This window comes from Acanthochromis polyacanthus, chromosome 1 (assembly GCF_021347895.1).
Source record: "Acanthochromis polyacanthus isolate Apoly-LR-REF ecotype Palm Island chromosome 1, KAUST_Apoly_ChrSc, whole genome shotgun sequence".
NCBI classification, from domain to species: Eukaryota; Metazoa; Chordata; class Actinopteri; family Pomacentridae; genus Acanthochromis; species Acanthochromis polyacanthus.
The window spans coordinates 18,646,209-18,660,115 of NC_067113.1; the positions used below are offsets into that span (position 1 = coordinate 18,646,209).

Below are 13,907 nucleotides of genomic sequence, written 5' to 3' on the forward strand. Positions count from 1 at the left end.
TTTTATAGTTGCATGTGTGTGCTGGTTTTCTTGCCTACCTGCACCTGCTCTTCACTCTGATATAAGGACAATGGAATCATACATTTGATGAACTGCACCAAGAAAGCTCTCACAGACCTCTTGTAAAGTTGTTTATTGCTACACTTGACTTCAAATGCTGGCCTTGGATGTGAAAATGGAAGCTTTTGAGACTTTGAAAGTGGCCCATTGTTTGGCCAAACAATGCTTATCTTTTTATTTTGCTGCTGGGTGTGGGGGGTCGAGGGGGCCGAAATGAGCAAGCTGCTCACGTTGGAGACCGAGGAGGAAGTTAAGTCCCAGTCGACCTTTGCTGGTGCATTGAAAGTGTTCCTGTACGGCTGCTCCCACAATTCCCACCACTGTTAAATATAGGCCCTGAGACCACTGTTGTTGTGGCGGGGCTGGGTTTGCCCTCGGGTTGCTTCTCCTTTGTTGTCCCATTTTAGAGGGAGAGTCTCAAAGTGGGATTGGATTACAGTGCTTCAAGGTTCACCCCGAATCCCACAGCCCCTGATGTTCATACTGGCATAGGATGGGAACAAGGGCGGCATTTCTGCAGCACCTGGGCTCTGAAGGTTGAGACGTGTATGTGTGGTCCGATCTTTGTGATCAGATCCATATTGAGGTATCAGGTAAGCCCACCCCGTAAACACATTAACTGCTATTAGCTACCATGGGAACTGACCTCCCCTTTTTAGTGTGGGACCCTCCAGCAGTACTTTGCGGCCTTCACCAGGTGCTCTCTGTGACAGAAAACTTCCCCTTTGGCCCCCCATTTTGCATTTGTTGATGGCTAAATTGGACCTTAATTTTAGGGTGGCAAACGTTGATGGCAGGGTGCTGTTATTGTACCAGGGTTATGGTATGGGCTCCTGACTGAGGGATAATAAAGCCATTGTCTCTGCGAGTTTGAGCTGCTCACCTGTTTGGCCTCATGGGATGGACGCGGTTATGGATGATCGCTTCCAAATTACTTCCTCCACAGAGGGAATAAGGTCAACAGGGTCACTCAGGTGGCCCACTGGAGCGTCTGGCATCCAGCTACCTGCTGAGGTTCTGCCAGTGTTGTGTCTGTGGTTGTCATGGGAAAAAAAACGAGAGCGGAGACTGTTTACCCGAGGTCACACTTCCCCTCCCTCCCCATCCGCCTGCCGTCCCGTTTTTGTAAAGAGGAAGTCGGCTCGGTTCCCCAGACATCCCTCTTACCCCCCTCCTCCACTCCCAGCCTGTAGACTTATTGTTTGAATACAGTAGTAGTAGTGAGTAGATAAAAATTCAAGGAAGAGTGGTTGTGTAGAGTGAATGTGCTTTCAGACATGAAGCCTACTAGAGGGAAAGTTGACTTTTCACACACACAGCAAAGCCTCCCAGACAGCGTTTGTATTTTCCTGTTTGGGTCTAAAGGAACCTGCTTACAGTGTGTCAGACAAGAAACTTGGAAAAGTGAAAGCAATGCAGGGAAGTTCTCATGCACAAACCACTAGGTCAGCATTAAAAAACTATTTTAGATGAGAACATTTTTCTGCATGCATCCACACCCACCGGCCTTTCAAAAGCAACAATAGTGTTGGACAACTTGTAAAACATACATAAACTGCACTTTTTACTATTTTGCCCAGTTTATGCACTCAATTTGCAGCATTTTTCTAATTATAAGTATTTTATGACATCATACAGAAGGGCTCAACCCCAAATTAACTTTGCTGAAATTATGTCCTTGAGCTACCACCCCTATGTTTTAGCTGTCTTTACATATTTTATGTTACTCAGAGAGCAGATGATGAATAAAAAATGCCCTTTGCTGCAAGGACAGGTAGAAACAGTGAGACACCGACCACCTCCAGACTTGATATAATCAAGGGAATTCACCTACTTAATTTGCATAATTAAAACCTACAATAATGAGTGACTTCAATAGTGAACAGCAGACAGTCTGGATTCAATAATTGTAGAGTGTGCTTATTGTGGCTGGACACAGCGGCTAGGTAAAGCATGATATAAAGAAAGATGATCGCTCAAATCTCCACTTCAAAGAAACCAATTAGCTTCTTACTGTAATTAGAGAATCTCTCGACAGTCAGCACAAACAGAAGGGACTGTGAAGCTGGATCAGATCCAACGTAAGCTCATAAATGCTAACGGTTCTCCAATTTGTGAAAGTCCCTGACCTGAAAAGGGACACTTCAGAATTTCGTTGGTGCGTGCTGATAAGATCAAACAAGTGGTTTTTGTACCTGTGCCATCAAACGTCTCCTGAAGAAGCATTCAGTGGCCGCGTTAGATGATAAGGCTCACAGAGGCATCAGCGTGGAGTTGTGACCTGTGGAGGTTATAATTCCTCAGGCTGGAACAGATCGGGCCACTCAGTAGCAGATATGGAAGCCAAAAAGACTGGATTCTTTCTAAATAATTAAGGAGGGTCATTATTGGCTACAGGTAGCCCGGCTAAGGCAAAAATACTTGTAGAACCACTAAAACACAAAAATGTAACTAATTATAGCTTGTTTGTTTAATCCTCTAAACCCCCAAAATCGCCTGGCAGGTTTACAGGTCATGTAATCCTTTAAAAAATCTCCAAAATTGCACAATTTTTTTTAGAGCCGGGAAAAAGAGAATCATCAGATTTTCAACTTTCTGATGCTTAAAAATTTAATATTTAATAAACTATCTTTATTTGACATCTCATTTAAAGATTTGCCAAAAAATATACCAATTGCATCGGTCAAATTTTGTAAAAAAAAAAAAAAAAAAAGAAAAATCTGCATTCCTTGTCACAAACATGTCATCACAGACTCAACTGCGACCAACAGTCCAAGACATAAACTCTGACACTTTTTGACTGAACTGAGCTGAACTGCAGGATACATTAATATAAAGCAGACATGAGACAAGAAGAGAAAAACAACATAAACATCTAAGTATTAAAATACTTATAGTATGAAGGGTTCAATTGTTTTACCCCTAGTATTAGTAACACCTGTTGACACTTGGAGAAAATGCTGTACATGTTGATTCCAGATCAACATTGCATCAAAGAAATTAAACTTTTCTTTTTTAATGACTGAGGACATTGTAGCTGTGTCATACTACACAACAGTCATTTTCAGTTCTCTCTGATTCTAGCCATGGTTATGCTGTTTCCAAAGGATTACAAGACTTTATATTGCAATAAAAAATGAACCCACAGTGAGTAAATAGTTAGTCAATACAAAACTGACATATAAAAATGATGTGTTCCATGTGGTTTTGTCTGTTTCTTGGTCTGACAGTCACTTGTGCAAGGCTTTTTGTTCCCCCATGTTTCCAGTCTTTATGCTAAGCTAAGTTAGCCATCTGTCTGTTGTAGCTTCATATTTACTAAACAGACTCGAGAGTGGTGTCAATCTTTATCTAACTCTCTAACAGACCGTTTCCTTTAGCATTTTCTGCTAAAAAAAATTATACTTTGTGTGGTTTTACAGATAAAAATAAATTATACGACATGAAAGTATTTCCACTATTTTCATTTTCCAAGCTAGCGTTGCACTGAGGTTTGGTATATTGCAGAGACTGCGGGTCAGTAATAAGGTCAGCAGTGCTAACGCCCGCTCATAAATACTGAGGCCTATGAATATAAAAGCAGTACAGGACCTTGTGAGCTCTATTAGGGCGCTGACTGATTAACAGAGAATGTCCTGCAGGCCTGTGAGTGGTTGGAGATCTGGATTAAGTTGAGTTGTTGGAGGGTGAGGTCAGTTGCAGGCAGATCTCACCTTCCTGTTGACCTCTGCCCTGTAGAAACAGAGACCCCCACCAGCTACCGGGTCACTGTAGAGATCAAGGTATGAGTGGTGAATCAAGTCATGTCTTGTTGATAGAGAGCGAGCAAACCAGCAGCTAATCATGAATATCATGCGCTGCTGATGTATGCACAACGTGTCTGAGCCTATTATGGATGGTGTGCATGAGTGTGACGATGAATGTGGCAGCACGAATGAATCTGTGCCATGAGGCCGTTCGCCAGCTTTTTTTCATGTTAAATTCATAAATTATGGAAACAGTAATTCTCACAAATGACTCATTGGGATTCATGTTTGATTTGTTTCTGCTTTGTTCCACATTTGACCCTCGATCCTCTCAGAGCGCAGACTTGTTGGTGAATCCACGCAAGTGTTTCAAATCGGCTTTTGTTTCCTGAAACACTGGAGAAAGGAAATTAATCAACTCTATGTCATCCAACAAATGTTTCCGGAGTGAATATTCACTGGCATCGTGTGACCTGAGTGTGTTTGTCTTTGTTTTGTGTGAAGTAAACACATGAATGTCACATGTTAACTCTATGTTGGCTGCTTTTCGTCTCGTTTGCCCACTTATGAGCTTGTATACCTCACTAGGGAGAAGTGGGGCAGTGTGTTCTGTTGCTATGGCCAAAGAGTATAGAATATTGCTTTGTTGATAATAGTATAGCTGACTGTGTGTTTACAAGTGAGCGTAAGAGAAATAGGGTAAGTCCAGGAGAGAAGAATTAGGCATGGGTTAGTGGGCTACCTGGCTACTGTTTCTCAGCTGAGTTGAGGGAGGTGTTACCACCCCTTTGTCGACTGACCTCTGACCTTTCTGTCAGTTCTGTCAGCCTTTGTGGTGGGTTAGAGTTTCAGCGGGCCAGTCAGGGCTGGAACAGGTGTACTCTGCCAGGTTCGCTGCAGGAGGCCAGACGACAGGACGGGAGTGACTGGCAGACTGATGGAGGCAAGGCAAGGAAAAAAAGGTCTGTAAAAAAACCCTCCGGTTGTGAAACTTGAGCTGACTTAGAGTTAAAACAGAGCATGACCATATTATTCTATTCACCTCTAAGCACCTGAGCCCCTGAGGCCGTGTGTGTGTGCGTGTGCGTGTGCGTGTGCGCTTCCTGTGTGTCTGCTCAGCAGTGCGTTGCTCTGCAGAGGAGATGAGAGACGAAGACGGGAGAACAGAGGCGACTCCAGGCTGAGCTGTGCTCCCCGCCTGCACAGTGACTCCTGCTTTATGGCATGTGGCTGTATTAAACTGTAGAGCAATAATCTGGTGTCAAGTGGTGCAGAGACCACAGACATCAGTCATGGTGCTACCATTCTGAATTGTATGGGAGCCTCAGCAGTTTGCAGTTGTTCACTGTCACGTTACCTTCATCCCTGTAGCTTCATTCATTCACTCTTAAGGGCTGAGTCTTGAGGAAAGTGCAGTATTGTTTTTGGTATAGATCAAAATGTAACGACAGCTTCAGGAACTGACTGTCTTTCCTTTATCTTTTCGTATTTCTCCAAGTAAAATATCAAGAAATTTAATTTGGCATAAAAGTCAGTTGTCCTATTGCCACTTGGTTCTAAAATTTCCAAACATCGCCAACTTACCAGTGTGTAGATGGCAGTGAAATGAAGAGCAAAGTTAGTTCCAGAGGTGCAAGAGGTACTTAGAGCTTGTGCACAAAAGTACGAGCATCAAAATATATTGAAAGTACCAAAAGAATAATACAAAGTCCATCCATCCATCCATTCTCTATACACCGCTTTATCCTCACGAGGGTCACAGGGGGTGCTGGAGCCTATAATACAAAGTGTCATTTAAAAACAAAAATATATATCATGTTATTGGATTGTAATAATAGTAACCATAACTTTAATGTTGAAGTGGATAAATTTGATTCATTACTTTCTCTGCTGGGTAGCTTGAGAATTTCCCTTTCCTCAGGGATCAATAAAGTATTATTTCTGTCCAATAGGACATAATCGTTTATTTGCTGACTATATTTTGTGTCGCAAATTAAATCTGCAGTAACCTAATATATCAACTAAATGTAGTAAAGTAAAAAGTACTACATTTGTGTCTATTCTCTGGCTTCCTCCCACAGTCCAAAGACATGCTGAGGTTAACTGCTGATTCTAAATTGTCCGTAGGTGTGAATGTAGTAAATGATCTTGGTTACTTTTACTGGTGAGTTCACTGTTTAGTTTAAGTACTGCACAGAGTTAATTGCCTTGGAAAAAGATCCCTAATCTCCTTTATTTTTCAGCCTGTACTTCATGTGTCCCTCTGAGCTGCCCGGTGCAACCAGCACTCTAAAATTCGGACAGTGGAACAACCCTGTCAGTAGTTAACAGAGTGTAAAGACTTTCTTTTTCACTTCCCTGCTTCCACATTTTCACAGCTGGTCCTGCTCCCAAAGCACTTTCACTCGCCACAAGCCTTATTTTCTAACCTGCAGGCGACTCAGGAATGGAGGCCACGTCTCCGCTGTGTCTGCCGCAGTTTCATTTTACATCTTTAATTTGGTGAGCCGAAAGTGAATTGACCCCAATTGTTGCCAGCCGGTCCGACTACTTATCGCAATTGCTGGAGTAAATTGCTGCAAGGCAGAGTGTGGGTGGAATGGCTTCGGGCAGATGCAAGAGACGATGGGCCTGGATGGGAGAAATAAGCTCGCGGTTAAGGCCGATGCTCATCATCTGTCATCGGGAGGAGAGTGTAGGAATTCTCCACCTGGAATAGCTGCCATTCCTTACGTCTGCGCTGCTCTCCTGAGTTGACTAAGGCTCTCCAGCAGATGCCCACTTGCACACATATAGTCTTACAAACACCGTCAGCTGAATGTGTCCTCTTCTGACCATCTGGCCCTTTCTGCTGCGGCTGCATGCCACTTTAATGTCTACAGAGGCTGTCCAGATGTTCCCAACGTTACCTGTCAAGGTGAGCCGAGCTATTTAGAGCGGCTTCGGCTTGGGAATTTTCCCCGCCACCTCTAGTTATTGTAAAGCTTTCACTGCCTCTCTCCTTCACTCAAGTCAAATATGTAAAGTCAGCCCATTATCCTAAATAGCAGCTATTAGGCAACGACTTTCAATCAAAGTGTGCTGCATCGGAGAGCAGCTGCATGATTAAGCAACAAGTTACTGAAGACCATAAAACTTTGTGCTTGCGAGAGCGTCTTGGCTTTTTTCTGTTGAATTTAGCGTGAGATGTATCCTGATTGATAAAGAATTTAAACGTGTAATAAGTTCTGCTTTCACATAGCTATAAATCTTACTTTCTGTGATATTTCGGGAAACAGTGTTTCATATTTTCTTGCCAAAGAACAGAAGATTGATGCCGCTCTCCTGTGTGGCATGTTAAATATGAAGCTCCAGGCAGGATGTGGTTACTTACTTCGTTTCATTGTCTCTGTGGGAAATTCTTTTTCACTGTGGCTCTCATCACCTTTAGACATGTCATCATCTAGAAATGGCAGCTATTCATGAGGTACAACACAATGCCGCACAACAATGACAGGCAGAACAGCAAGAAGACAAAATATGTGTTACCGAAGCGAGCCTTTCTTCACCTCAGGGTTCTGTATACCTGCACCCAAAGGGCAGCACAGTGAAATGACAATGGAGTGGGTGTGAGATGTTTGGTGCTGTGATGTTTGCAATACGTGTGATGGCCTTAGAATTGTGCTCTGAGAGGTTGGGTGTGAGGAAGCCTATTATCTTGGCAGCATTGTTGGATATGTGTGAGAGTTTGGCCCAGTTTGTGACAGAGATCACGTTGTAGAAACAGGTGGAGCAGTGGAGCAGGATGGGCTGAACAGGACTGGGAATGGTTGAATTTGTTGGGTTTCTTTCTGCAGTGCTGTAAGTTCTTCACCTTATTTTTAAATTTGTCAGGTAAATTAGTAATGTTAATCTTATTCCTCTATTGAAAAGCACTTTCAGCCTGTTTTTTTAAGGTGCCATGTAAGTGATAATGACTTGATTTGACTTTGGAGAGAGTTAGAACTTTGAGTTTGCAATGACACCTTTTTTTTTTTTTAACCCTTTTTATAACATACTGACTCAAAAAAGCAGACACAAACAGCTTGCCAAGGTCTATCGAAAGCTAAAACTCAAGAATTAACTTGTATTTCATTTGTTTAGTTTAACCTTCGTGTTGTCCTGCGGGTCAAATTGACACATTTTAAAATTTAAAAATGTGGGAGGAAAAAAAATTTCACAGTGAAAACTTCTACATTTTTGGGAAATTTTTGAACATTTTTTGGTGCAAAAAAATGCTAAAAAATATTTCTTTAAGAACATTAAAAAAATCAACCAAAATCCAACTAATGTTGCTGGATTTTGGTTGATTTTTTTTTTTTGTGAATGTTCTTAAACAAAATATTAGAACATTTACTGACATATATGGAATCACTTTAGATATTTTTAGGCTTTTTTTCAAGATTTTTATTTCTTTTTTTTAATTTACATTTTTTAAAAAATATTATAAAAACTCAAATGTTTTATCTTTTTTCAAAAAATAAAACTTTTAAGGAATTTTTTAGAATTTTCTTCCTGAAGATTTTGCAAATTTGTATAAATTTGGACAATAGTTTACTGATTTTTTTGGAGGGGGGATTTTTTTCAGACAAGGGAACAATTTTTTAAACAAAAGCTTAAATGTCAAGCTGTAGTTCTTTTGGATGAACTTTGAGGTGCTTAAAACTTTGTCTTTAATTTTGTCTTAACTTCATATCTATCTATGCTTTTCTCTCCGTTAGAAATTCAACAAACGTATTTTCCTAAATGACTGTTCTTTGAAACAATGTAGAAGATTCTGTTACTTGTGGAGCCGGAATCTGAAAATGTAGCAACATCTGAGCTAATGCAGTAGCATTTAAACTTAATACCTGATCACACGTGCTTACTTTGCTTCTCTTTATTCTGACGTGACTCAGCGCATCTCACTTGTTCTTATTAACGATCATCTTTACAGGATTCGTTGAATTAAATCGCCTTGTAATGGTGCGATTCTGACAACACCTGTATTCTCTCATTCTCGGTGTGTTTGTTGACTGACTGTCGTACATAATAACACTTGTGTGAATGGGTTTGCTGCTGTTTGGTGAGGGATCATGTGCTACAATGAGCCAGACTGAAACGAAACAATGGCCGTGCAGTGTGTTCTGACAGGGCGATGTGTTACAGCACAGCACAGGTCTGCGGAGCCTGAGAACGGAACAACAAAAGGCAGAAATGTCAACGAACAAAGAAGGCAAACGCAACAAGAAGCATAACCAGTGGGAATTAATCAGCTTGGTACTTTAGGGTGAGCCATGAATGTGTGTGCGTATGCTGGTTTCATGCACTCATGGGGGCTCCAGGCGCTCGGCTCCATATGTCATGTTGAAGTGAGACGTGCACAATCCGGGCAGACTGGAGTCCATTATTGAGTCTGATTCAGGGTATTGGAAAAACATAGTTGTTGAGATAAATTTTCAACATGGTACACAGACACCGCGGAGCACTGAGCTGGAGGTAATCTCCTGCTGGCTCCATAAAACGCTCTCAATTGACAGCAGGCCTTGTGGTAGCAGACAAATCGCCTGGCTTATAGCAATGTGCTGAAAGAGAATGCCAGCGCTGTGTATCCTTGCCAAGATGGATATGCAGACAGCAAACTCCAGGCTGTCTAGGCGTGGCTCCCTCGCTCACAGCAAACAGTGGATCAGTTTGAGTTTGGTGCCTGAGCTGGACTTGACGTTGCCTTGTTTGTTTTCTTCTTTGCTCGATGTTAATGGAGCGTCTACTTCTCACCTGCCAGTGCAGGAGGTTGCCAGAGTTTGGCCTCTTTGGTAATATTTACCCTCACAGAGAAGCAAGTTTATAAAACTGCAGAGATTTGCTTTCTGCCCGTTAATTTGTGCGTGTCATTTTTCATATTACTTGACAGTACTCATGATTTTCCACTTGAGTAGTAAGTTGTGAATTAAAGCCATTGGTCAACAAGTAGTGGCACATTTGTGGTATTAATTTAGTAATTTAAATGTATATTATTTAGATTGCATCTGCAAAAGAATCTTATTAGCATTTTAAAGCACATCTTGAAGTATTGCAATAGAAAAAGTTAATGGCAAAACATGAAAAATCATCCCTCAGAATTTGCTTGCTTGAGGTGTTCTTTACTTTTTCTAGTAGGAGTTAGTACACATATTAGGAGATGGGAAACCTTTTCTGAATTAGTCCTGGGCTAGCAAACATTTAAATCAGATGAATGATCAACTGCTTCTTTTTCTCCACAGCATGATAGCCCATGAATGAATAATTACAACTCAGTTTTTTTTATCGTTCAGCAAACAGCTGGTTTTGTTTCCTGCTTCTCCTTCCCTCTTTATTAGACTCATGCGTAACGGATCCTATACCGTGACCTCCTGACAGCACTACGCTGTCTAGTTTTTCTCTCCAAAGCAGTCATTGGAATCAGGCCTGGTATTTAAAAAAATGTGACATTTCAAAAGTTGGCTACAGATTCACTTGACTGTTAAATTGAAACACTGCCACTGTGCTACAGTTCTTAAAAAATACAGCACAAAACCTCAGCCAATAATGAGACTTTAAAATATCAATATTACAAATTAATAAACACAGTGAGCCAAAGCCTCTTCAGCAGTTATCATAGAAACTATAGAGCCTGCCTTAATGCTGCTTTTAGTTTGGTCTTTATTGTTCTCTTGTCCTAAAACAGACTGAGCTGCTGCCTTAGTGATTCGACAGACAATCAAAAAACCTGATAAGTATTTTCCTTCCCTGCCCATTTCTTTAACTGCCACCATAACTTGTTGGGTTTTGCATTTGGACCATCCACTGGATCTTACAGTTTTTCTGGCAAAACCCCTGTGTTTGCATTCCAGCTTCTTAAGAGTTGTACTTTACACTTTGAATGTCCTGCCTAACATTAAAAGAAGCCGTCTATTTTGTCACAAATGCACTACAACAATTCTCTTGTTGCATTTTCCAGTTGAACTCAAAGCACAGCATCGAAAACACCTCCATCATTGAGCCTCCACTATTATCTAATGACCACAGGGATCAGCTTAGTTGAGGACTGTATCAATATAAGAGTGACTGACGCTTTCTGTGAATATTTTTTTCAATTAAAAGTTTTAGACTAAGACTCCCCTCATTCACTAACGTTTGTCCCTCCTGTTGTCCTCATTTACGGCCACCACAAAATATTGTTTCCTTGTCTGCAAAAAAATCCAAAAATTCAGCAAAAAAATTTCTGAAAATTTTTGAAAATTTGCATAACCTTCTTCCCTTAAAGGTTTTATTTAAAAAAAATCACCCAAATGCCGCAAGAAAATTTTTGTAAACATCTTCAAAACATGAGTAAAAATCTTCAAGAAAATCCCAAAAATATCTAAAATGATACATACATATAATTTTCTTTAAGAACATTCACAAAAAATCAACCAAAATCCAGCGAAATTCACTGGATTTTTGTTGATTTTTTTTTTTTTTTTGTGAATGTTCTTAAGAAACATTTTTAACATTTCTGTCTTTCATCTGTGACCCACGGTTATTTTTTTGAGAGCAGTTTAACTTATTTTGTTGCACAGTCGACTCATTCCAGGCGACAGGAATCCAAATGGATCTAAAAGCAGAGAAAGAAGCGGGTTTGAACTCGGCTGTCTGCCTTTTACCAGCCTTTTTTTTTTTTCTCACTACCCTTTCTGTAACCACTTAAGATTTCCTGACAGCTATGTTTTTGTCCGTTACAACTGGGTGCAATTTGATATTTCTTTCTATTCATTCCCAGAGGAGCCTGTTAATGACCAACAGTAGTAAACTGTGGTTGTGGTATCACAGCTGCCGTGTAAGTGCGCCAGCGTGCTTTCATGTCATATTTCTCTATATGTGTCTCGGTGACAGTATGCACGCATCTCCCCGCAATTCTATTTGTGTTTGTGTAGTAGCAGATGGATTGTGATGGCTCGCGTTGTGATTGGTAGATGGCTTGCGTTAACTCATCTTACTGGACTCCCCAGCTGTGCTTTGGGCTATTTTTTATTGTCAGGAGCTCATTCGGATGCGTATATAGTGCTCCATAAATCCTGGCGCGGTGTGAAAACGCCAGTCAAAGTTCACGCCGCTCATGTTCATTTCATGCTTGAGTGTCCAGCTCGGTGAGTGTGTGTATTGATGATGTGTGCGTAAGTGCCAGGGAAAAAAGAAAGAGATGAAGCACGTTCAGAGTCCCTCCATCCTTTCCACTTTGCCGCAGAACTCATCCATCTTTCTGATCTTAACTGCTACCAATTTATGGTTGCATTATTACAGTCAGTGTTTTATCCTCTTTCCAACACACAGGCCTGGTGGTGGTCTGGTTAATGGAGAAGGTGACCGGCCAGTGCCATTACTCTGGTACTTACTGGGCTTGGCTTTAGGGGGAATGTGATGGGAGCACAACGTTTCTGTAGCTTTTACTTTAGCCCTGCTCTGTGTTTTTACCAACTAGTGGTTTGTAGACAAAAGAAGCCAGAAGCCAGAAGTGGAAGCTGCATTTTTCTTTCATTATTAAATGACTTGACTTGCCAAATTGTCTGCTGACATTTGAAAGAAAATGACATAGCCCTGCATTCTGCAAAATGGCAGTAAAGCTGCTTTTATTCCCATAGAAAACTGTGTGTCGCTGAATTTCTCGACAGGCGGAACACTGAAAAGGTCAACCGGAGCAGTATGGATTTTTATAATGGATTTTCAGCAGAAAAAGTCAATCAGGATACAGTAGCTGTGCTGTTTGTCTGTGATTGGCAGGTGAAGTCTTTTTCCTCAGACTGGTACACTTTGGAAAAATGTTTGAGCGTCTTTGGAAGCCACTGAGGCTGAAATAAAATGCACCGCTTGAGCCAACAACATTGTAAGAAAGTGTAAGAAAGGGATGTATTGTCATAGCTGATCCTCTAAAGCCTTTTTTTATTTTTATTTTTGTATCTCTTTCATGATTTTTCCAGTTAAATAACACAAGAAGTTTTATGCAACAATCAATGCTTTTAAAGCCCATTACTTTCTGGCAGTACAATAAGAAAATTCATCCTCATAATATAGTGATGAACTCTGAGCAAAAGCACCACGAGGATAATTAGATTTATGCTCAGATCATCAGATATTTACTGTTTTGTGCCATCCTGAGCTTAGCATTACTCCCACTAGATGCTCACAGAGTAAAACCTTCCCCTGCCTCCCTCCCATGAACCGACTCCCATTAATAGATCCGTCCTTTATGCTTCCCCTCTTGTTACTGCCGCTCTATTTTATGATGTCACTCTCTTTGCTGAAGAGCTCGGGGCTGTTTTATCTCCTTCATGTGTGTCGGGCACTTAAACTTAAACCTCTCTGTTTACGAGTCCCAAACTGCCTCTCCATCCTCTGCATTTGCTGCTCAGTATCAGTTGAGCATCACCTATAAAAGCCGAGCCGTCCTCGCTTGTTCTTGGAGCTCTCTGCCGGGCCTCATGGTGCGGACCCCCAGCTAAGTGCGGGACTCCCATGCTGAGTGTGCGAACAAGCTTCCGACACAGCATCTGTGGACTCGTGTGCATGCACAAGTTTATCCCTTGCTTTGGCTCTTTGTTGTGTTCTCAGTTAAACTTTTTATGAGATGTTGACAGCAGCCTCTCCCTCTTATTTCTGCTACGTGGCCTAATTTTGTGCGGTTAGATTACCTCACCGTTTCACTTTCAGCTGCTGCTGCTTTCAGTTGGTATTTTGTTCCTACACGCATCTTTCTCAAATTGTCATCATGAATGTGGTATGTTTCGGGTAATCGGGCTGTTTGGCAACGCTTCACCCCTGGTGCTTCTCTTTCAAATCTGACCAAGAGATTCTAGCCTGTTGTTTACTGCCCTAAATTTATGCATCAAACAAAAACATTGCTGGAATGCCTTTGAACAAGTCTGTGCAACAAGGAAATGCAGTTCCACCTCCGATACCCAGTGATGAGGAGGGAAGCTCTCGGGGAGCATGCCTGTGTTCATGGCCTTGGTGGATTCCTGCAAAGTTTCCTGCAACTCAGCAGCTCAAAGGAGACAAAACTTAGAAATGCGGGTCCTTCTTATGTCCACTCCAAGTCTTAACAGCCAG

The 13,907-nt window shown here is 41.4% G+C and overlaps 1 protein-coding gene across 2 annotated transcripts in view; it reads left to right on the forward strand.

The window, feature by feature from the left end:
• The window catches only part of kif26ab (kinesin family member 26Ab), a 72,941-nt gene that overhangs the window by 2,886 nt on the left and 56,148 nt on the right, over positions 1–13,907 (forward strand). The window lies entirely within an intron of this gene.